Genomic DNA, 21604 nt, shown 5'->3' with positions numbered 1-21604 from the left:
TGAACAACAACTGAAGTCAAGTCTAGTTGAAAAAGAAAAAGGGATTGAAGTCAGGGGTGAAGACAAGACTACAAACCTAGATGAGGTTTTAGGGAGTATATTTGGTGAGAGTGTGGAAGAAAGAGAGGAATGGCAGAAGGGAAACAGAAGAAAGGCCAAGGCACATAGAAGGAGTGGAGATAACACTGAAGTAACCAAATCTATATCTAAACCACTACCTTCCATACCTGAACCCCTTGTTGCTGATCCCACAATAAACATCCATGGTGAACCAATCATTCCAAAAGAGGAACCTATTGATTGGGACACTATCAAATTGCCTACCTTTCTAACCACTCTTCCACTACCAAAGAAACAGAAAAGAAAACCAAAATCTACACCTCCCATAACCTCTAAGAAATTCACTCAAAAACAGAAACCTAAGCCTAAATCACCCATTTCTAAAGATGATTATGTTCACATCTGTGACATAAAAGAAATTTCAGACATTGAACTCTATCTGGATGAGCTGGAGGATGTAAGGGGAATAGCTGCCTACAGACAGCTACCAGAGAGATTAGTGTTCAGATATAAAGGAGCTGGGGAAAGAACATGGCCTCTCCACAGGATTCTGGATGAAGGCTACTCTACCTTGATTAGAGTCTTTTCAGCTATACAAAAGGATTCTGGCTTTACCAGAACTGCCAAGACTGGAATTCTCAACAAGATAGCCAACATAAGGAAAACTTGGAGGGAGCCCAATGCTTTACCCAGGACTTTACTCATTCAAGAAAGGGAAATGAAAATTCACAAATCACCTCATTGGTTGATGGAATTTAGAGATGATAAAGGAGTCAGAAGATTTTTCAGACTTGAAGACCAACTCAAGATTGCCAGCAATGAAACTCTCAAAAAAATGCAATCTAAGCTGGATGTCAGTGTTGAAGATGAAGCTGAATTCTTCAGACAACTCCAACTCCAAATTGAGGAAAATGACAAAAGGCTAGGAAAGAAAACCAGGGAACAAAGAAGAAAAAGATGATTTGCTCAGACTAAAGGAGTGTCCTTGGAAACACTGTAAATCTTCAATTACCTCCTAGTACATACACTTTTGCAGCATTTTAAATTTCTACTTAGTTTCAATTCATATATCTGTTAAGTGTTTTGTTATCATCAAGTTAACCCTGAATTTATGCCTACAATTCTTATAGACATAAATAGGGGGAGATTGTTAGGAATGTATGTGCATTAGTTTGATGATATGTTTAACAAAATACTTAAGTAGAAATTTAGTGTCTGTAGCCTCAACGGATAAGACCACTTTGGCTATCCGTTGATGGTGTAGCTTTACTTAGAAATAAGTCTAGTGTTGTAGCATATTTCAGTCTCTGTATTTAAAATGTAATTCTTGGAAGTTGAGAGAAACTATGAGTCATGTTGACTACTAGATGATATGCAGATAGGAAGGCCAATTGTAAATACTTCATGCCTTGTAATTTTGTATAAGTGAAGTGGTATCAACGGATGACTTAAAGACCTTCAACGGGTAAGAAGCTAAGCTTCAACGGATGTCTCTAAAGCTTCAACGGATAAAGTCATCAACGGATAACATCCTTCAACGGATGAGTGCATCAACGGATGAAAGCTTCAACGGATAACATCCTTCAACGGATAAGTGCATCAACGGATGAAAGCTTCAACGGATGTTCTGATGATTAGCCGTTGATAAGGGGTAGTTGTACGTACAAACAGAGGCACATGGGTTGATAGAGACAACTGAGATGTGGTAGCCGAATTTCAGGTACAACAGAAAAAGCAGCCGTTCTTCTTTAGTACAAAGATGCAATAGTCAACAAAGTACTGGAGTGAACAGGAAAAGAAGCAAGTGAAGAACTTATTTTATTACTGTATTTTATATTGTTCTTAACTTGTACACTTGGTAATATATAAACCAAGTAGAAGCTAGTAATTAGAAGTGAGATTTTCCAGAGTTGTTTAGAAAAATATTGAGAGAAAATTCATCTAGTTTGTACTAGGATGCAGCTGTGATCAACATTGTTTAATCACAGATTTTCTAAAATACCATCTCTGGTGGAACAACGAATCCACCAGAAAAGTTTTTAAGTTCTGTTGTGTTCTTTACATTTGTGCTTGAATTTATATATGTCTGTATTAGCTTAAAGCAATTCACACACTTGTTTTTCTTGAACACACAACTTTCATAAACTGCTCAAAACTTGAAAAAGTTTTGAGATTTACATTCAACCCCCCCTTCTGTAAATCTCATTGTTAGTCCACTAGGAATAACAGAACCACATATCAAAACGAAGCTCGTAACATGAACTATCTAAATATGGCAATGGTAAAAACCTAACAGTGAGTTCAAGGGTTCTGATGCTATGAACAAAAGCAGTCTAAAGTAAATCGGACATTACGACGGCTATGTTTACGCGATTTCCCAAATTTAAACCATTCCAAAACAACCACCAATCAATCCCAATTCACAACCCAATCAAAACTCCATCCATACTACATCATAACAGCCCCAATCAACTCAACATTAACAATTTATACTTATTCTTAAACTTGAATTTAAGCTATACTTAAGTTCATTAATCAATACTCCAAGAATTACAACTCCAAAACATTACAAAACCAACTATCCTCTACAACTCAACCAAACTTTAAACAAACAAGCATCATGCTTCACATATCCTATATCAATCATAACCATTCCTAAATACTCAAAACTAAAGCTAAGGTTTGGAGATGATAACCTTCCTTGAAGCTTTTAATCAATGAAAGATCCTTGGAATGCCCATGGAAGCCTTGATCTATGCTTAAGCTACCTTGAACTTTCATAAAAAATCAAAAAAACCAAAGTTATTTCTTGAAGGTTACTATTCACCATCTTCTTCCTTGATTTATTGGAAGAGATTGTGAAGGAAATAGAAGCTTAAACTTATAGGATATCCATATCTATGTACAAGGAACCTTAGATAATTACCTTATGATTTAACAATGCTTGGAACTTGATTTTTGAAAATTTCTTCTTTGAAAAAAAAGAAAAGCCGAGAGCAAGCTTGGAGAAAGAGAGATTTTTGTGTATTTTTTGCTTTAATTTGTTTTTTTGGTTGGTTGTTTTTGTTTAGATTTTGGTTAATTACCTTAATAACCTTGAACTTTGTGTGGTTATCATTCATCCACACCTCCTTCCCTCCTATGTCATGCTTACATCACCTTATTGTGTCATCATCCCTTACTTGTCCTCTCCTTATTGGTTGGATGACCTCATCATCCCTAACCTCCTTGATTAACTTCCTAATTGTTTGCCTAATGACCGCTGATCTGTTATACGGTTCGCTTAAATTTCGCTTTCGTTTATCGTTTGAGGGATCATACCCGGGATCTTATTACTTGGGTTTCCTTAACCTTTCTCAATACATTATAATCCTTTTATGATCCTCTCTTATAATCCTTTAATTTAAATCCTTTTTATCCTGTTACCTTATACTTAATTCTTTCCGTATCTAGTGGATTTCCGGGAAAAATCAAAGTGTTCGGAATTGGATTCTGACGATCCTTACATACACTTATATACCACATAGAGTACTAATAATATCCCAGAAGATCAATAACAGAACCCCTACATAGTGTGGCATGAAAAGTTTTCTCATTCAGCATAATCTGCAAAATCACTATTCATAAGGGTTTCAAAATTTTCCAAAAATTGGGGTTATTACACTTATGTCCACACAGGCTTCGCAAGGTAGCATTCCCCTACTAGCATGATAACTATTAACATAGAAAAACTCAATCAATGGTAGGTGATTACCTCAGTTTCCTTTTAGATCCAAAATATATACTCTCAACATATCTTATATTGTGTGAATCATCTTTTCACTTTGACCTTTCATCCACAGAAGATAGGCGGTGCTCATTTTCAACTTATTTCCAAACATTCGAACACCTCTTACTCCTTTCCATCAGTTAAGACTGGAAAGTAATCTCATATATTCACTTCTTCTCACCTTCAGATATTTGAACTTCACATTCCACTTTTTACAATTCTTTTATTAACTCCTCAGGGATTTTAATCACATTCAATCCTTTCCTTCTGCACAGGGCATCTGTTACTACACCGGCTTTGCTTAAATGGTCGTTAATGGAATAATCAGAATCATTTGTTACTCTCAGCCAAAATTTATACTTGAAAACTTAACATATAGTTGCTTCCCTTCTAATCTTCTTAGGGAAATCCTTGGGCATCCCACATGGACATCCTTGGTCTTTGAATAGCTGGGGATGTTATCAATAAATAAAATCATGCTTATCCAAGCACTCCTTATACACCATGTTCCCTGACTGATACACTTGTTAATCCAAATGACATTACCAAAAAAATTGTAATGCCCACATTTCATTTTAACCGCAGTCTTCGATACGTCCTCAGGCTGGATCTTAAGTCAACCCTCAAGGAATAACACGCTCCTTAAATTAGGTCACAAAAGTAATCAGTTTTAGATAGGGGCTGCTTATTCTTATCCGTCATTTTGTTAATCTCTCGATAAACAGTACATAATCTCATAATTTCATTCCTCTTTTCCCATGACATCACTGGTGCGCCCCACGGGGATATATCTGGTATGATCGCCTCCCTTCTGATAACTTCTATAATTACTTCATTTCCACTGGCCGTTGGAGAAACTCCAGGGCATTCATTCATTACTCGAACTTTTTCCAGCTTAAATACTTTCTTCTTCGTATCTCTACATATGGTGGATCTACCTTATATCATTAGCTTATTACTCATTTTCTTGCATGATTAGAAGAACCTCTTATCTTGCTTCTTCCCCTAGAAACTTACCTTATTATTGGCTTCTGTACACTTTACAATTCGCTTCTTCTGAAAATCAACTTTTGCCTTATGACATGACAACCAATCCGCTACTAATATCACATCGAACTCTTTTAGCTTGAAGGGTGTCAGATTAGCTGAAAAGAATACTCATGGATTCTAATTGACAGTTAAGACAAAAGTAATTCTCTGAAAGTCCATCTTAATTGACCACTTTTATGGTTAAAGGCTCGGCTAAGTCTTCTAATATCAAATTTGTTTTACTCACACATTTCTTTGGTATAAAAGGCTTAGACGCTTCTGAATCAAATAAAACTTTAACAGGTATGGAGTTGAGAGAGAATGCACCTATGACTACGTCCGAGTCCTAGGCGTTCGATCTCTTGGTCACTCTGAAAGTTCTGCCTCTAGCTGTGCTGGATGTTGGCCCTTGGGATGTAGTACCTTGAGTAACTGTTCCACAACTCCTTGCAATATGCCCAACCTTCCCACAATTGTAACAAGTAACTCCTGGATTTTCTGGATTGCATTCCGACGCATAATGACCCTTATGACCACATTTTAAACATTGAATATTCTTTGTTTTCAGATCTGAAAATCACATCAAAATTTAACATAACCTAATTGGAACCAACTTCTATCTAATTGACCATTAGCTGGTAAAATTAACCAACTCTCTCTTTTAATTGATCAACTGGAGTATCAACAGAAACATCAATAACACACAAAAGTATAAGTTGTATCCTTAAAAGTAGGGAATCTTCCAAAAATTTGGGCAGCATTTCCTCTGTATTATTGACTATCAGTCGGATACAAGCCGACGCCAACAATCAACCAACAACCATATTAATCCATCATCATCAACCAACCACCAACAAGTATATTAACCAACTTCCACCACTCAACTCCATGATTCACAATCATGTGACACATAACATACTAATAACCATATGTATCACTAACCAACATAACAAAACAGGATTGGCTATGTAATAACCCAAATTTTTGGAATTTTTGAAACCCTTATGAATAGTGATTTTGCTGATTATGCTGAATAAGAAAACTTTTCATACCACACTATGTAGTTCTTTTATTAATCTTCTGAGATATTATTAGTACTCTATGTGGTATATAAGTGTATGTAAAGATCGTCAAAATTCAAATTCGAACACTTTGATTTTTCCCAAAAATCTACCAGATACCGAAAGAATTGAGTATAAGGTAACATGATAAAAAGGATTTAAATTCAAGGATTATAAGAGAGGATCATAAAAGGAATATAATGTATTGAGAAAGGTTAAGGAAACCCATGTAATAAGATCCCGGGTATGATCCCTCAAACGATAAACGAAAACGAAAGTTAAGTGAACCGTATAGCAGATCAGCGGTCATTAACCAAGTAATTAGGAGCTAATCAAAGAGGTTAGTGATGATGATATCATCAAACCAATAAGAAGAGGACAAGCATGGGAAGATGACATAAGAATGATGACCTAAGCATGACCAAAAAGGAAGGAAGGTTGGTTGATTATAAACCACACAAAAATCACCATGGTTAAAAAGTAATTAATTAAAACAAAAGGCAAAAACAACCAACAAACAAATCACAACTTCAAAAAGCACAAAACACTCCATATTTCAAGAAAACCTCTCGGCTTTCAAGGAAAAATAAAGGAAGAAAAACTCAAATCCTAGTTCCAAGCTTTGTTAATTAGTGAGGTAATTATCTAAGGTCCCTTATACATAGATATGGATATCCTATAAGTTTAAGCTTCAAATTCCTTCACAATCTCTTCATATAATTCATGGAAGAAGAGGGTGAATAGTGTTTTTCAAGAACTTGAAATTTTGTTCTTGAGTTTTTGTTTAGATTAAGCTTTGGTAAGGACTTTCAAGGGTGATTCCAAGTCCTTAGTTACTTTTACTCATCAAGGAAGGTATAATCTCATACCCTAGCCCTACTTTTGTATATTTAGAGTTTTTGTGTTTGGTATGGTTCATGAGAAGCTTGATTATTGTGTATTTGGAGATGGGTTGGTTTCATTATGTGTTTGGAGTTGTAAATCTTGATGATTAGTTAAAGAACTTAAGTAAGCTTTTAGTTTATGATTGGGAAGTAGTATAAATTGGAAATATTGAGTTGTTAGGGCTGTTGTAGTATTGTATGGATGGAGTTTTGTTGTATGGTTGAATTGTGGTTGATTTGTGGTTGATTTGGAGTAGGGTAAAAATTTGGTAATCGCGTAAACATAGTCGTCGTAATGCCCGATTTACTTTAGACTGTTTTTGTTCTTAACATCAGGACCCGAGAACTCACGGTTAGGTTTTGACCATTGCCATGATTAGATAGTTCATGTTACGAGCTTCGTTTTGATATGTGGTTCGTTTGAATCCGATGTACGCTTTAGGAGAAACGACCGTTTTAAGTAACGGCGCTTCGCGACCGAACCATTACCCCTCGCCTTACTTTGAAACATTGGTTAAAGACCTTAAATGACTAATTAGAGTATGAAACATTTATGTAAAGTGGATTAGGCAGTTGGTAAGGTACTCGCGAAATAATCGCCTTAAAACTCTTAATGGTTAATTTATTAAAAATGGTGGAGCCGACGGTACTCGAGTGACTTAAGTGAATCATTAAGCGCGAAAGGGAACATTAGGGTCTAATAGGTTAAAGTATGGATTCTTAAGCGACTTTGGTTTAATTCCAACCTATATGTGGTTTATAGGTTACCAGACTCATCCCAAGACTTTTACCACCCCCAGTCGCTCAGGCAAGTTTTCTACCCGTTATACTGTTATTGTGATGTATATATGTATATGCATTATCTTGTGATAGATGCATGTTGGTTAATTAGCAAATTTTGCGATATATTGAAGCATGCTGATATGGTATATATATGCATGTCTGTTTCGTAATCTAGTTATCTATCTGTTGATTTCAATGCTTATAGTTGCATAATACCTATGCTAGAGATAAGCAGTAGTTGCGTATACCATTAGTATAGGGGACCCAAAGGTGAACATTTTCTAAAACCGGGAGTCGATGTTCCCGAGTATATTATATATATGTATTTATATATATATATATTGATATAGTTTTCAAAATTATTAATCGAATAAGGTTTATTCGATAACTTTATTTTTATTAATGAATATTATTTTGGATATTCACTTGAGGACTTATGACTCCGATTATTTACTAAATAATATTCTTTATTTTATTAAGAATAATGTTTCGATAATCAAACTTATTTCCAATTATTCAACTAAAGATAGTACTTTCGGATAAGTATATCTTTGGTTATTTATTATTCATTTCAAGTATGAGTTTTAAAACTTCTACTTCAAATTATTTATATAGGGATTATCCTTATGGGAATATTATTTAAATAATAATATTCAGATATTTTCTAATATATTGGGACTGATTTATTTCATTAAATCAGCATTACTCCAAACATTCTTAAAAATGTTTTCGAATCTTCAAAATGATTTTAAAAGTTAGAGCGGATCCCAAAACTCATTTTTATATTTACGATCTTCCTTTCAAAGGAGATTTAAATACTCGCTCAAAACCTGAGGGATCCGGCTTTGTGGTGTATTTTATATGCGCAACGAGGTTGCTGTTTTGATAAATAATTTGATTAGTTACCCAACGTTCGGGAAGTAAGTCTATATATTGAGTCGGCATAAGCAACATGGGCTCAGTGGGCGTCCATGAAAGTGTAAGTGGCTCAGTGGGAGTCCATCAAATGCGTAAGTGGCTGAGTGGCAGTCCAGCATAGGATCCTATTGCGACCAGGGTGATGACCAGTGGGGAATTTGTCCATCTATTAGTAGAAAAGGTTACTTATTGGTATCATTGCCTGATCAGCAATATATCAGGTTTATGCCAAGGTTTTCTCCTTTCTAAATTCATTGGATATTACAACTCTGTTTATAATTTTCATAACAGAGGTTTTTAAGGAGTGTATGAAATGTATATATATATGGGTGTATATATATATCGGGACTTAATGAAGTATCTCGTAACTTCATTTCTTTTGAATGATATTTCAAAGAGTGAATCTATTCAAATCTTATCTTGTAGTCTCATCTATGTGATGAAATTTTGAAACTGATTATAACTTGAACAGTGGTAGTTCAAGTAGTATTTGGAAAAGATATAAGTATATTGGGGTATCTTGTAACTTCATCTTTTCAACTTATATCTAGTAAATGATTATCTTATGCATGGCAAAGATTTTCAGAAAAACGTGGAGACAAGGTTAGATATATGAGATCACCTTACAATGATATTTTTATAGAGTTATAAACTGGAACTCTGTGTATATTATGCATGGCAGAGGATTTCAAAGATTTTGAAAAGTATATATACTTATATAGTGGATATTTTACGACTTGGTCGCGTTAAGATATCAACTTGGTTCATTTCTTCTTGACCAAGACTTTCATGAGTACTATGAGAATGCTCATATATTGTTAATTATTATACATATTATTTCAGTGGGCTTGTTGCTCACCCTTGCTTTCTTCTTTCATCACACAATAACAGATAAAAAAGATGAACAGGACCAAGCTTCCGATTCGCAAGCGGTTAGGAAACATTCCACAGTTTTCTGGAAGCGTTGATGCCGCCGTAGCTGAGGTAGGAGCTACCAATAGGCTAGGTTTTCAACTATTGATGAACCAGACTTATGTATAATATGAATTGTAATAATGGCAAGGAATATGTAAATTATTCAGAAACCCTTTTAAGGTGTAATGATTTATAATTGTGGAACAAAATGACTTACGTTATTTTTGGTATTCATATCCGAGACTATAACTTGTGGTGTGTGTGTGTGTATATTGTGGGGTCACAGTACTCAGTAGTTGGTTGACTGTTAAGATTAAGTATTGATAAGGGAAATGGAACTCGTGACAACCCAAATCCCCGACCCCGGATTTGGGGGTGTTACAGGCTATATCAGCCACAACTACCAAAAAGGAACCTCACAAACCAGGTCAGACTTAAGGAACTCTGAATCCTGCTAGACATACTAGTCCAAGTTTCAACCAATTATTCTTCTGAAGGTGGCTTCTTATCATTTTCCATAGACTTGACCACTACTGAATTAACTTTTCAAAGACGGCAACCTTTTCCAATGGATCGCAAGTCCTTTATGCTGCCATTATATCAAAATAGCAACCGGATATAGAACTTTTACTCCTCCTAACAGTCAACTCTTTGTTTACTTTCCATAACTAGGATGGTCTAACTACAGACGTTACTGAAGAAATTTATTATCATAGAATGCCAAATAAAATTTCAAAATCATGGTAATTCATTCTGAAAGAAAAGTGAAGAAGATGTAGATATGACTGGGAGTAACGATACAAGTACGTAAGATGGCCAGTCTTAGCATGATACAGTTTACAACATATAATTCGGTGGCGTCCCACCAGACCCTTTGCCATACAGACAAATAGTCAAATCATATGTATTGTTTACCCCAATCAACTGATAGAACCTCTGAGGAAAGAAATATAAGGGTTCAAGGTATAAACCACAGTACTGATCCATATTCACTATGAGACTCGGCTGTCATGGCATCCGCTGACTATTACCATTCCATCTGAACTTTCACGGTCAGACTTGTTTCCTCGAGAAGGAAAACTAGAAACCTCTACCAGACATTGCCAGTGATACCTATATACAAGGGAGACTTACTACAAGCTAGGGAAGTTCCAGCCAATCCTCGGAAGATATCAGGGTTACACCTCCGAAACCCTTGACCGAACTCATAGACTCGCTCCTCTGATTGAGTTCCTGACTCTCATCTATATATAAACCTTCCTGCACACTTTTGACTCTATTCCTAACCTAAATCAGGGCCTCAAACCTATAGCTCTGATACCAACTGTGATGGCCTCAATCCCGGGGTTAAGAGTTGACGTCATCAACAACACAACAACTAACATAATATAACTCATTTCACTGATAAAACATAATCACGACCCCTTTTACCAGGATCTTTTCCAAGTTTCAGTATGATCTAAGTTATAATTACTACAAAACTAACTCATTACAACCACCTTGATAATATTATATTAATACAATGACTCAACAGACCATTTTTGGTCTGACACAACTACCTCAGAGGAGCCTGACACGGAAGGAACTGGAACTCTGCCCCAACTACCACGGAAGAATATCCTAGGTATCCGCAATACATATATAAAATATTTTGTAAGGGTGAGCAATCAATTGCTCAACAGTACCACTATATGAATAATAACCAAAATCAGTTTATTATAAATATTTATAGGAACAGAAATCATAACTCGTTTATAGAAAACAAGTAAAATATGTATAAACTAGATATCAACAACTAGCATGCTCTGTAAAACAATTACATCAGTTGTGTGTTGTGTAAATATCAGAGTCTACTTTCATTTTCAAATCTTCTGTTCCATTACAGGAACCATAAAACCATTTATCCCATTACGGGGACCATAAAATCATTTGTTCCATTACGGGAACCTCAAATCACTTGTTCCGCTACGGGAACCTCAAAATTATTTGTTCCGCTACGGGAACCTCAAAATCACTTGTTCCGTTACGGTAACCTCAAAATCACGCTCAGATATAAAAGTATTGGATGATCCCTGGTGAGACAGCTGATCAGGCTATGTCCATAGGATAACTCTATCTTGGCCATCCTATGAAACTTATACCGGAACTCAGAGACTAGCTAGGTCCCTGTCATGCTGGGCTAGTGGTTATAATAGGGTGCGCAACCACTTCGCCTCTTACGCTATCTTTCTGGCCGTTACGGGCCCTTGCACGCTCATCTAATTATCTGATCCATTTTTTATCCAGTTTTACAAACCACTTACCTATCTCTTTTCAAAACAATTCTATCACAACACACTTTCCAAAACATTTTCATTTTATTTAAAATTTAGAGATGGGTACTTTCAGAAGTTACTTTTCCCCCAAAACACAAGTTAATAAAACAATTTGAACCCAGGGGATATGTAACTTAAAACGTTCTATTCCAGTACGTATATTAAATCATCAATTATTCATATAATATTGAACCATAAAAGTATGGTCAGGGGTACTTGCCTTGCAGAGCTTTACAAATATTGTCGATTGACCTTGAGCCGACACAGACGCTCAGGTTTTATCGTAACCACTAGATTGGACCTTACTGATCTGGTCGACTGTCCACTAGGCTATCTTTAGACCAATGCCAACTCTTGGGCCTTCCGACTAGAACCTACAGAGTCAAAATACCCTAAATTAGATGTCCGAATATGCTTCACTTATCCTCAGTAAAAGTCTACCCGTACGTTAATAAAACCCAACTCGTAACATATTTCATATTATAATATACCTATCACTTAGGGTTCACGTTCTCAAAAATCGGTTCGGTGTTCGTTTTCAGAAAATACGTATACTCGCCATTTTATGAAGTTAGGGTTATTGTTTTTGGCAAAACATTTCACAGCAACATACAATCAGGATCGCATGAAATATTTACATATAATCGCTCGATATCCCGATAATTACTGGATACGCCCCCGTATTTCCATAATTTGACTTTCCGAAAATCGGGCAGCACCTCCTTTATTTATCGGACTATCCCATCGAATAACTCGACGTCAAACCAATCAACAATAACCAATCACAATCCAATTCCCAATCACCGATTCAAATCAACAACAACAATCCACAAATTCCCAAACACCAACTAAATACAGCTATTAATTATTATTCGTGTTTTTATGTTTTACTTCATATTTTATAATTTTATTCGTATTAGGACTCAGAATTAGGTCATCACCGTCCACCGTCGGCTCGCCGAGGCTCATAACCAATGGCGGTAAAATTCGCGGGTACCCGATTAAATTCGGGTTTCAAACACAAATTTCACCGATAAAATAATCAAATAATCCGAATTAACCACAAGAAATTTATTCGAATTTCCATAAACTAATTCGAAAAATTTTAAGACAATTATCATAGGATATCATCACAAACAAACTGCAGAAAATATAAAAAAATCAGTCAATACACGCACAACCCAAATGGAACTCAGAATTGAGTAACAGAACAGGAAGCAATGGCTGGAGAAAAACCGGCTACTGAAGCCCTGTCCAGCCACCCACCACAGAACCACAAACACCAACGTATACAACACACATATAGATACATGCGTTTATATATTGGATAATCAGGAACAAGACCGGCGATTAGCCAGAAAAGAACAAACTGGAAAGAAGCTCAGGCGGCGGTGGAACAGGGCGGCAGCGGAACAGGGCGGCAGCGGAACAGGGCGGCAGCGGGGGTAGCAGAAAGAGGAAGAAAGACATTGATGTGAGAGAAGATTATAGAGAGATCGAGGTTGAGAGATTAATAGAGAAAATGATAAGTAGATTTTATATCCACTTGGAACGCTTTATTACAAGCTTCAATTGGTGTTTTAGACTCAAGTTGTTGGTATTTTAATGTGTTTTTGTGTTAATGCAATTCAGGTATCAGTTAAATGAAGAAATGAGCTTTTAAAGGAAATATGATGAAACGTTATTAGATTTGGAAGCCAATGACATTGTCAAGTTGTAGAGAATCTTGTTAGCTTCGCGTGGGCAGTTGAATCGCCTAATTCTGACGAGTAGAACTCAAGTTATGGCCAAAATAAGATCATCAGAATTTTCCAGAAGCCGCCCACGCGGCCGAGTCAGAAGTGCACGCGACCACATGCCGACACAAGACCGCGTCAGACCCGCACACGACCGCATGCTGATGCGCGGCTGATTTCGCTGAAAAAACCTTTTTTGAGTGGAATTTGATAATTTTAAGGGTACAGGTCCACTAGGGGCTTATATATACTTAAAAAAGGGTTTTCATCATCCGGGACGATTGGGAGATCAAGGAGAAGACCTAGAAGCACAAAACAACTCTGAAAAAGAAGATCTTATTTTTTACTTGTGATTCTTTGAAAATAGTTGTAACTTTTGATGCACGTTTTCATTCTTGTTGAACCTAGACCTTTTTTTATTCGTACTTTGATTATTATTCAGTTTATTAAGACCTTGTTTTATACCATGCTTTCATTGGAACCCATGATGACGATGAATTCAATTATGGGCTAATCATTATTTGGGGATTCTAGCGGATTTACTTATGAATTTTAATAATTAATTTGTTCCGATATCTTGGTGTGTGGTGATTGATTGATATCCTAGTATTGGTTGTGATTATTCATCTTATGTGCGTAGCTAACATATAAGATATCGTGTTAATCTCTATTGAAGCGACAGTGAATATAGAGGTTTAGAACTTGCCATGCTAGCATAGGTTCATGTATTTATTATGCATGATTCATAGGTAATTTTAACCATCTTACTTGCCCTATGTAATCACGATAGATAACTTGCACATTAAACCGTTATGTTTTCAATTCTTATAGACATATAAGGACTAAGCATAATTGGTGTCTATTCAACTTCTATCTCTTTTGTGGATGCTTGGTAGTAGGGTATTCGTACAACGAAAGTTGGCGTTTACTAGTTTCGTGTTATCTGATTAGTGTCATCTCCGTCACATGCTAAGGTTAAGAACAATAAGGCTATTGAATGAAGTATTTAATGAAGTTAGAATCCCATGTTTGTCATATATAGTAATTCAACCTCAATTCTCTTACTTAATGTTATTTAGTATAATCTCTTAGTTTAATAAAAACCCAATTTGTTATTTGTCTTAGCATTGAGCGATAACCATATATTGTTGCATAGGTGCATAAATTGAACTTAACCTAAACCGGTCTCTGTGCGAACAAATCTAATTTATATCTTATACTACTTGCGAACGCGTATACTTGCGTGAATTTTAGCGCGTATTTTTGCCCTAACAAGTTTTTGGCGCCGCTGCCGGGGACTCGGTGTTAATTTTTAGTTTATGTGCTTGTCATCAGTGGTTGTTAAAGTTCACTGACTCGGACTCTTTTACTCTCACGGTTTATTTGTTTGTGTTTCAGGTACTCAGTACAATGGGAGATCCATCAGCACGAACGAAAGCCTTGATAGATTTTTCTCAACCCAAGATCAATGACATTCAATCTAGCATTGTCCAGCCAGCTATCACAGCTAGTACCTTTGAGATCAAGCCTGGAATAATTCAATGGGTGAAGAATTCAATCCAGTTTGGGGATTCTCCAACTGAAGATCCCAATATGTACATTAGGGATTTCTTTGCGATCTGCGACACCTTCAAGTTCAACGGTGTTTTTGAAGATGCTGTGAAGCTGAGACTGTTCCCATTCTCTCCGAGGGACAAGGCTAAGAGCAGGTTACACTCTCTACAGCTGGTTCGATTACTACTTGGGAAGAACTTGCTCAATAGTTTCTTACTAAATTCTTCCCTATGGCGAGGATAGTTGCACTTAGGAATGCTATTACTCAATTTGCGCAGCAAACGGGAGAATCGCTATGTGAAGCTTGGGAGTGCTACAAGGAGATGCTTAGGAAGTGTCCTCATCATGGAATGCCTGATTGGATGATCATCAATTGTTTTTACAATGGGTTGGGAGCACAGTCTAGACCCATGCTCGATGCAACATCAGGCGGAGCATTATGGGCAAAGAGCTATGAGGAAGCTTATGATTTAATAGAACTGATGGCCGCTAATGAATATCAGTATCCAACCCAAAGATGTCCACAGGGCAAGGTAGCAGGAGTTCTTGAAGTGGATACAGCTATGGCTATCACTGCTCAACTAAAGGTGTTGTCTATGAAGATCGATTCTCTGGCTAAATATGGTGTTAAGCAGATAATCAGTGTTTGTGAGATGTGTGCAGGTCCGCATGTGACAGAGCAATGCATTATATCTAGTGACTCAGCTCAGTTTGTAAGCAACTTTCAGAGATCACAGCAACCAGTTCCAGACACTTATCATCCTGACAACTGGAATATCCTAACTTCAGCTGGAGTAGCAATAAGAATGTGATGCAACAGTCGTTCCAGTAGTTTGGAAATAAGCTATTAAACCCTCCTGGTTTTCAGCAACAAATTACACCAAAACAACAAACTCATGGTGCATGTCTATCTTCGAATGAAAAATCTGAATTGGAGGAGTTGCGGCTTATGTGCAAAAACCAGGCTCTTATATGCCAAAGCCAGGCTATTTCTATCAAGACTCTGGAGAACAAATAGGGCAAATTGCTAATGTCTTATTGAATCAACCACCAGGAACGCTTCTTAGTGATACAGAAACAAATCCAAGCAAGAGGGAAGTTGAAGAATAGGTGAACTCCATCACATTAAGTTCTGGAAAGGTCGCAAGCCCCCAAATTCAGCAAGACGAAGAGCCTGAAAAATCTCAAGTTTAAGAAAATGCAGTTGTGGCTGAAGAAGAAGTGCAGAAGGAAGCAGAGGTGGAACCAAGGAAGACTATTGTGGAACACACTCCTCTTGAGGGTAATACAGGGGAGAAACAGATTTATCCTCCACCTCCTTTTCCTAAGAGGCTGCAGAAGAAAAAGCTGGATAAGCAGTTTGAGAAGTTTTTGGAGGTGTTCAAGAAACTTCATATCAACATACCTTTCGCTGAAGCTCTTGAACAGATGCCAAGTTATGCGAGGTTTATGAAAGGTATTCTCTCTCGTAAAGTGAAGCTCGATGACTTAGAGACCGGTGCTCTAACGGAGGAATGCAGTGATGTGCTGCAACAGAAGTTGCCTCCAAAGCTTAAAGATCCTGGAAGCTTCACTATTCCTTGCTCCATCGAAAACTTGTCATTCGACAAGTGTTTTTGTGATTTAGGAGCTAGCATCAATCTGATGCCCTTATCTATCTTCAAGAAGCTTGGTATGCCTGATCCGAAACAAACATACATGTTATTGTAACTAGATGACCGTTCCATCGCTTATCCACGAGGTATAGTGGAGGATGTCTTGGTCAAGGTGGATAAACTCATCTTCCCTGCTAACTTTGTAATTATTGACTTTGAGGAGGATAAGAAGATTCCCATTATCTTGGGGAGACCATTCTTAGCTACTGGCCGAACTATGATTGATGTACAAAAAGGAGAGCTTATGATGAAGGTTCATGATCAGAAGGTCACTTTTAATGTGTTCAAGGCAATAAAGTTACCCACAGCTAAAGAGGAGTGCTTTAAAGTAGAGTGGGTAGACTCTGTTGTGAATTCGGAACTTGAGCAATTGCCAAAGTCAGAGACCTTAGAGAGATCCTTAATGGGGAAATCAGTTATTGATGACAAGGAAGGAGCAGAGCAACTGCAGGTTTTGAATGCACTTTCGTGGAAGAGGAAGTTGGATATGCCATTCGATTCTTTTGGGTTAGCAGAGCTGAAAATTTCTCAGGAGCGTCTCGAGCCGTCTATTGAAGATGTTTCCATACTTGAGCTTCACCCACTACCAGATCACTTGAGTTATGCATTCTTAGGTGCACCACATGATAAGGGCTTGGGATATATCTTTGATAATATAGAGGGTAGCCGAACGAACCCTTCAATGCCTATAGAGGGTTCTTCTCATGTGCAGTAGGTAGTTGATTGGACTGGTGTTGGTGATGAGCAGTACAGGCGAGTAATTAGGCGTATGGAGGCCATGCACGACATTCACCGTCATTTTGCTGCAGATTTGACACAGGCTTTGGGCATTATTTTCTGAGCCACTGGTGTCGAGGTTGATTGGCCACCTGATCCTCCACCCGAGGAGGGTGATCTTTCCAACGACTAGGTATGCCTGAAATCCTTATTATTACTTTCAATGAGGACATTGAAAATTTTAAGTTTGGGGGTGTAATGTAAGGATAAGTGGTGTGTGTGTCCATATAGATTCATATAGATTCATATTGCATGTTTAGTTGTAGTTCATTCATTTTTTTGCATGATTGTTCATTTAGGACATATTTGTTTGTTTTATGTGATTTTATATAGTTGTATTTGCATGCATATTTAGCATGATCCCTTAAGATGAACTATGATATTTGATAAGTTGATGTTGATTTGAGTTTGGTGATGACGAATAGAGGGATATTTAAGTCCTAATGAATTGATTTGAATGCCAGAAATAAATATTTTCACATAGTCTTATAGGGTTGCTTTTGATCTAGATCATGATCATACTTGTTTGTTGTTGAGATTTAATCACTTGGTTATATTTAGAATTTGTGATATTCTCGTAATGACGTAAAAATACTGATTTTTTTTATCTGGAGAAAAACTTGGATTTCATTGCTAGTTGTTGTAAGGCTAGGCGTCAAATGACTAGTAGCCGGCTCATATTTTTATGAGTAGTCTAGGGTTGAATGAGATGGAGCGAAACACACTCATTCAGAAATTATTGAAAAAAAAGAAAAAAAAAGAGAAAAAAAAAGAAAAAAAAGTATGTTTTTATGCATAATTGATCAAGAGTGAGCTCTTTAATACTCGAGTTATTAAGTTCTAGGGGACTTTGTGCCTAGTGACCTAAGGCTTTTATAGTCTGGGATCCGCTAACCTAACGCTCGCTACATGGGTATTATTGCATAAGTCTTTTGGGACCTCATTCATTGCACGGTCAAATAAGCATCTATGTTATGTGTTCAATAATAGTGTGAATCCTTGTATAACTCTAGTATAAAGGAGGTGTTGTGAGTCATAATGCGTTTATTATGTATTCTATTTATAAACTTTTAATTGTTTTGATGATAGATAAGTTATGGTTATTGATATAGTATCGAGAGATATCTGTTAAGCATTCCACACACGCACGTTTCTGGTTTGTGAGTTGGTTTGTGGGATTTATTCGAACTCTGTTTTAAGTCATTGTATTCTTAGAGGCATTGGCTTATTCATTTGGTTGTGGTTATTCTAAGGGGATCGATTGCATTATCATTTAGTTGCATTCATGTAGTTGCGTTCATGCATTAGGTTTGTTTTGTAGTTTTGAGTCTGTTTATGCTTGAGGAAAAGCATCGATTCAAGTTTGGGGGTGTGATAAGTGGATTTTATATCCACTTGGAACGCTTTATTACAAGCTTAAATTGGTGTTTTGGACTCAAGTTGTTGGTATTTTGATGTGTTTTTGTGTTATTGCATTTCAGGTATCAGTTAAATGAAGAAAGGAGCTTTTAAAGAAAATATGATGAAAAGTTATCAGATTTGGAAGCCAAGGCCATTTTCAAGTTGTAGAGAATCTCGTTAGCTTCGCGTGGGCAGTTGAACCGCCTAATTCCGACGAGTAGAACTCAAGTTATGGCCAAAATAAGATTCATCAGAATTTCCAGAAGCCACCCACGCGGCCGCGTCAGAAGTGCACGTGACCGCATGCCAACACGCGGCCGCGTCAGACCCACACGTGACCATATGCTGATGCAAGGCTGATTTCGCTGATTTCGCTGAAAAAGCCTTTTTTGAGTGGAATTTGATAATTTTAAGGGTACAGGTCCACTAGGGGCTTATATATACTTCAAAAAAAAGGGTTTTCATCATCCGAGAAGATTGGGAGATCAAAGAGAAGACCTAGAAGCACAAAACAACTCCGAAAAAGAATATCTTGTTTTCTACTTGTGATTCTTTGAAAATAGTTGTAACTTTGGATGCTCGTTTTCATTCTTGTTGAACGTAGACCTTTTTTTATTCGTACTTTGATTATTATTCAGTTTATTAAGACCTTGTTTTATACCATGCTTTCATTGGAACATGTTGGGAATATGTTGTGAACTTGATGATTTCATTAATAAAACACCTTAGTAGATTGAACTTAGTAAAAAATGTAGCACTCGATGGATAATCAAATATAGTCCCGACGGATGACTCAATATAGTCCCAACGGATGATGATTTGACATCCATCGAGTGAGTAGCTTATGTAACAATAAGTCATGTAGCACATTTCTGCAAACACCTTTGTATAGATTCTGTAGTAGCATATAAGTCCTGTTGACTTTAATTAGATATGCAGAATAGGTTGATTAATTATAAATATAAGATGTCTTGTAATTCTGCATAAGTGAAATGAAGTCAAGTGTCGAATAGCTACCTGACGGATGATCAACAAAGCTACCGACGGATGATCAACAAAGCTCCCGACAGATGATCAACAAGGCAACCCGACGGATAATAATCATGTACCCGACGGATGATCAATTCAAACATTTGTTGACAGTGACAACACAGTCACATGCGTCGAGTGTTTGTAAAAGGAATGTGGCAGCCTATTCAACTGGGTTTTTAAGAACAAAGAAGCATTACCAATTCCATGCTATTATGAAGATATTCAAAGATGCTGGAATAGAGTAGTGAAGCAACATAGTATTAGACTTGATAGGTTTTGTTTTATTATCTTGTCTTATTACTATGTAATCTTGGTGATATATAAACCAAGAGTAGAAAATAGAACAACAACAAGACTAAGCAAATACATTCTCAGAGAAAGAATTGTAAGCTGTATCATGTAGCATTTCTCTGTAAGTTTAGTTATTCATATTTGTAAGCAGCTGTGAGCTATTCAAGCTTCACATGGTTCTCTTGATATATATATATATATATATATATATATATATATCTGGTGGATACATTCAAATCCACCAGAAAGTTTTTAAAGACTTGTGTTTTTAATTACTTGTGTTTTGATTTATCTAACTCTTCATTCCGCATTTTGCAAATCAAACACTTATATATTATTAAGTTAGAACCATTTTACTTTAATCTTAAAAGTATCCAAAATTACATTCAACCCCCCCCCTTCTATAATTCTTGTTGTATTGTTAGGGACTAATAATTGGTATCAGATCAAGCTCTTGAAGCACAAAGAGTTTAAAGATCACAACAAACAGCAAGATGAACAAGAAGGATGTTGGAGTCAAGATTCCTTTTCTGGACAAAGATAATTACCATCACTGGAAGGTAAAGATGCATCTTCATTTAATTTCTCAAGATGAGGCCTATGTGGATTGCATAGAGAGAGGTCCTCACGTACCAATGAGAGCTGCAACTGGAAATGAGCCATCATTTCCCAAGCTAAGGCATGAATGGTCAGATCCTGATATTGAACAAGTCAGGAAAGACAAGAAGGCCATGAATATTTTATTCAATGGAGTTGATGGTGACATGTTTGACAACATCATCAATTGCAAGACAGCCAAGGAGGTTTGGGACACCATTTAAATAATCTGTGATGGCACTGAAAAAGTTAAAGAAAACAAGATGCAGTTACTAATTCAGCAATATGAGCATTTCCACTGTGAAGAAGGTGAAACTCTCACTGATGTCTTTAGTAGATTTCAAAAGCTACTAAATGCTCTGAAGCTGCATGGAAGAGTCTACCAAACCAAAGACTGTAACTTCAAATTCCTGAGATCCCTTCCAAAAGAATGGAAACCAATGACAGTCTCCTTGAGAAATTCACAAGAATACAAGGAGTTTACACTTGAGAGATTGTATGGCATTCTAAAGACTTATGAGCTTGAAATAGAGCAAGATGAAAGAATGGAGAAAGGGAGAAAGAAAGGAGGGTCCATTGCACTGGTTGCTGAGCTAGAGAAAGAGAAGGAGATGAAGATAGAAGCTGTTGAGTCTACTTCAAAGGTCTGTGAAAACAAGGACAAGGGGATGGTAGCAGAAAATGAAGATTCTTTGAGCCAAGATGATATGGATGATATTGATGAACATCTTGCATTTCTTTCCAGAAGATTTGCCAAGCTCAAGTTCAAGAAGAACTTTGGAGCAGCTAAGCCAAATAGAAATATGGTGGATAAATCAAAATTCAAA

General features: G+C 36.7%; 1 non-coding gene across 1 annotated transcript; it reads right to left on the bottom strand.

Annotated features, from left to right (window-relative positions):
• Window positions 1-15269: 15269 nt before the first annotated feature.
• LOC141676002 (small nucleolar RNA R71) lies at window positions 15270-15376 on the bottom strand. The gene has a single exon (XR_012556617.1). It is a non-coding gene; the product is annotated as a small nucleolar RNA R71 (small nucleolar RNA).
• Window positions 15377-21604: the final 6228 nt, after the last annotated feature.

The sequence above is a fragment of the Apium graveolens genome, chromosome 7, assembly GCF_009905375.1.
Source record: "Apium graveolens cultivar Ventura chromosome 7, ASM990537v1, whole genome shotgun sequence".
In the NCBI taxonomy this organism is placed as follows: Eukaryota; Viridiplantae; Streptophyta; class Magnoliopsida; order Apiales; family Apiaceae; genus Apium; species Apium graveolens.
The sequence above is the reverse complement of the archived record's forward strand: the minus strand, read 5'-3'. Positions and strand labels throughout refer to the sequence as shown.